At 48.3% G+C, this 4,273-nt stretch overlaps 1 protein-coding gene across 1 annotated transcript in view; it reads left to right on the top strand.

Annotated features, from left to right (window-relative positions):
- The first annotated feature begins 2,666 nt into the window (after positions 1-2,666).
- LRRN1 (leucine rich repeat neuronal 1) overlaps positions 2,667-4,273 on the top strand; it is a 20,835-nt gene continuing 19,228 nt past the window's right edge. The window contains exon 1 of the mRNA XM_063941299.1: positions 2,667-2,747. The gene's annotated coding sequence lies outside the window, so the exon portion shown is untranslated. The remainder of the gene's footprint in view (positions 2,748-4,273) is intronic.

The following is a 4,273-nucleotide window of genomic DNA, read 5'->3' as shown; positions in this document are numbered from 1 at the left end:
ATGGTAGTGTAGGTGGGAGTAGGGTAGAAGGGAGGGTGTATAGGTGATGGTAGTGTAGGTGGGAGTAGGGCTGAAGGGAGGGTGTACAGGTGATGGTAGTGTAGGTGGGAGTAGGGTAGAAGGGATGGTATATAGGTGATGGTAGTGTAGGTGGGAGTAGGGTAGAAGGGATGGTGTATAGGTGATGGTAGTGTAGGTGGGAGTAGGGTAGAAGGGAGGGTGTACAGGTGTTGGTAGTGTAGGTGGGAGTAGGGTAGAAGGGAGGGTGTATAGGTGTTGGTGGTGTAGGTGGGAGTAGGGCAGAAGGGAGGGTGCACAGGTGATGGTAGTGTAGGTGGGAGTAGGGCAGAAGGGAGGGTGTATAGGTGTTGGTGGTGTAGGTGGGAGTAGGGCAGAAGGGATGGTGTATAGGTGTTGGTAGTGTAGGTGGGAGTAGGGCAGAAGGGAGGGTGTATAGGTGTTGGTGGTGTAGGTGGGAGTAGGGCAGAAGGGAGGGTGTACAGGTGATGGTAGTGTAGGTGGGAGTAGGGCAGAAGGGAGGGTGTATAGGTGATGGTAGTGTAGGTGGGAGTAGGGCAGAAGGAAGGGTGTATAGGTGATGGTAGTGTAGGTGGGAGTAGGCCAGAAGGGAGGGTGTATAGGTGATGGTAGTGTAGGTGGGAGTAGGGCAGAAGGGAGGGTGTGTAGGTGTTGGTGGTGTAGGTGGGAGTAGGGCAGAAGTGAGGTTGTATAGGTGATGGTAGTGTAGGTGGGAGTAGGGCAGAAGGGAGGGTGTATAGGTGATGGTAGTGTAGGTGGGAGTAGGGCAGAAGGGAGGGTGTATAGGTGATGATAGTGTAGGTGGGAGTAGGGCAGAAGGGAGGGTGTGTAGGTGTTGGTAGTGTAGGTGGGAGTAGGGCAGAAGGGAGGGTGTATAGGTGCTGGTAGTGTAGGTGGGAGTATGCCAGAAGGGATGGTGTATAGGTGATGGTAGTGTAGGTGGGAGTAGGCCAGAAGGGAGGGTGTATAGGTGATGGTAGTGTAGGTGGGAGTAGGGCAGAAGGGAGGGTGTGTAGGTGATGGTAGTGTAGGTGGGAGTAGGGCAGAAGGGAGGGTGTGTAGGTGTTGGTGGTGTAGGTGGGAGTAGGGCAGAAGGGAGGTTGTATAGGTGATGGTAGTGTAGGTGGGAGTAGGGCAGAAGGGAGGGTGTATAGGTGATGATAGTGTAGGTGGGAGTAGGGCAGAAGGGAGGGTGTGTAGGTGTTGGTAGTGTAGGTGGGAGTAGGGCAGAAGGGAGGGTGTATAGGTGTTGGTAGTGTAGGTGGGAGTATGCCAGAAGGGATGGTGTATAGGTGATGGTAGTGTAGGTGGGAGTAGGCCAGAAGGGAGGGTGTATAGGTGATGGTAGTGTAGGTGGGAGTAGGGCAGAAGGGAGGGTGTGTAGGTGTTGGTAGTGTAGGTGGGAGGAGGGCAGAAGGGAGGGTGTATAGGTGATGGTAGTGTAGGTGGGAGTAGGGCAGAAGGGAGGGTGTATAGGTGATGGTAGTGTAGGTGGGAGTAGGGCAGAAGGGAGGGTATGTAGGTGTTGGTAGTGTAGGTGGGAGTAGGCCAGAAGGGAGGGTGTATAGGTGATGGTAGTGTAGGTGGGAGTAGGGCAGAAGGGAGGGTGTATATGTGATGGTAGTGTAGGTGGGAGTAGGGCAGAAGGGAGGGTGTATAGGTGATGGTAGTGTAGGTGGGAGTAGGGCAGAAGGGAGGGTGTATAGGTGATGGTAGTGTAGGTGGGAGTAGGGCAGAAGGGAGGGTGTATAGGTGTTGGTAGTGTAGGTGGGAGTAGGGCAGAAGGGAGGGTGTATAGGTGATGGTAGTGTAGGTGGGAGTAGGGCAGAAGGGTTACAATGTATCTAGGCAGTGACACTATGACACCCTGCAATGTGTAACAATGTATGTGGTTGCTATGGGATACAATGTATGTGGTTGCTATGGGATACAATGTATGTGGTTGCTATGGGATACAATGTATCTGATTGCTATGTGTAACAATGTATCTGGGCAGTGCTATGGGATACAATGTATGTGGTTGCTATGGGATATAATGTATGTGGTTGCTATGGGATACAATGTATGTGGTTGCTATGGGATACAGTGTATCTGATTGCTATGTGTAACAATGTATCTGGGCAGTGCTATGGGATACAATGTATGTGGTTGCTATGGGATATAATGTATGTGGTTGCTATGGGATACAATGTATGTGGTTGCTATGGGATACAATGTATCTGATTGCTATGTGTAACAATGTATCTGGGCAGTGCTATGGGATACAATGTATGTGGTTGCTATGGGATACAATGTATGTGGTTGCTATGGGATACAATGTATGTGGTTGCTATGGGTTACTGTCCGGGGATGACACAGAGAAGTAGCAGAAGTTACAGAGCTGCATCCACCTGCTCCCTCCTCCTCCTCCCAGCACCTTCCTCTCTCCAGCCCGGGTCCCTCCCTCCCCTCCCGGCTACACATGCTCTTACCTCCCCCCATCCATTGTTCCTGGCGCAGATGGAGCTCCCTCCCGGCAGCGGCCAATCACAGCCCGCGGATCAGCTGACTAGTTCTGGACTTACCCCAGGGGCAGGAGCAGAGCAGTCGCTCAGTCCTGGGGAAGAGGCAGAGGGGTGAGGAGGATACATGGGGGGCGAGAGAGGGCAGGGGCAATGGGAGCAGTGACAGGGGGGGCATGAGGCACTGGAAATACAGAACACACTGAGGTGAGTGCAGTCTATTCACTGAGCATTGCTGTCATCTCTCTGTGCTTAGTATCTATGTATGTATGTACCTAGTGCATACATAGTACAGTATGTATATGTGTGTGTGTATATCCAGTGCATAGTACAGTATGTGTGTGTGTGTGTGTGTGTGTGTGTGTGTGTATCCAGTGCATAGTACAGTATATATGTGTGTCTATATCCAGTGCATAGTACTTTATGTGTGTGTATATCCAGTGCATAGTACTGTCTGTGTGTGTGTGTGTGTGTGTGTGTGTGTGTGTGTGTGTGTGTGTGTGTGTGTGTGTGTAGTACAGTATACATGTGTGCATGTAACCAGTGCACAGTACAGTGTGTGTGTGTGTGTGTGTGTGTGTGTGTGTGTGTGTGTGTATCCAGTGCATAGTACTGTGTGTGTGTGTGTGTGTGTGTGTGTGTGTGTGTGTGTGTGTGTGTGTGTGTGTAGTATGGTATACATGTGTGCATAGTATAGTATATGTGTGTGTATATCTGGTGCATAGTACAGTGTGTGTGTAGTACAGTATACATGTGTGCATGTATCCAATGCATAGTACAGTGTGTGTGTGTGTGTGTGTGTGTGTGTGTGTGTGTGTGTGTGTGTAGTACAGTATACATGTGTGCATGAAACCAGTGCATAGTACAGTATACATGTGTGCGTGTAATCAGTGCATTGTACAGTATACATGTGTGCGTGTAACCAGTGCATAGTACAGTATACATGTGTGCATGTAACCAATGCATAGTACAGTATACATGTGTACATGTAATCAGTGCATAGTACATTATACATGTGTGCGTGTAATCAGTGCATAGTACAGTATACATGTGTGCATGTAACCAATGCATAGTACAGTATACATGTGTGCATGAAACCAGTGCATAGTACAGTATACATGTGTGCATGTAACCAATGCATAGTACAGTATACATGTGTACATGTAATCAGTGCATAGTACATTATACATGTGTGCGTGTAATCAGTGCATAGTACAGTATACATGTGTACATGTAACCAGTGCATAGTACAGCATACATGTGTGCGTGGAACCAGTGCATAGTACAGTATACATGTGTGCGTGTAACCAGTGCATAGTACAGTATACATGTGTGCATGTAACCAGTGCATAGTAGTAAAGTATATATGTACATAGTATACATGTGTGCATGTAATCAGTGCATAGTACAGTATACATGTGTGCATGTAATCAGTGCATAGTACAGTATACATGTGTGCATTTAACCAGTGCATAGTACAGTATAAATGTGTGCGTGTAACCAGTGCATTGTACAGTATACACGTGTACATGTAACTAGTGCATAGTACAGTATACATGTGTGCGTGTAACCAGTGCATAGTACAGTATACATGTGTGCGTGTAACCAGTGCATAGTACAGTATACATGTGTGCGTGTAACCCGTGCATAATACAGTATACATGTGTGCGTGTAACCTGTGCATAGTACAGTATACATGTGTGCGTGTAACCTGTGCGTAGTACAGTATACAT

This window comes from Pseudophryne corroboree, chromosome 9 (genome assembly GCF_028390025.1).
Source record: "Pseudophryne corroboree isolate aPseCor3 chromosome 9, aPseCor3.hap2, whole genome shotgun sequence".
NCBI classification, from domain to species: Eukaryota; Metazoa; Chordata; class Amphibia; order Anura; family Myobatrachidae; genus Pseudophryne; species Pseudophryne corroboree.
Note: the sequence above shows the minus strand (reverse complement) of the source record. Positions and strands in the feature narration are given on the sequence as shown.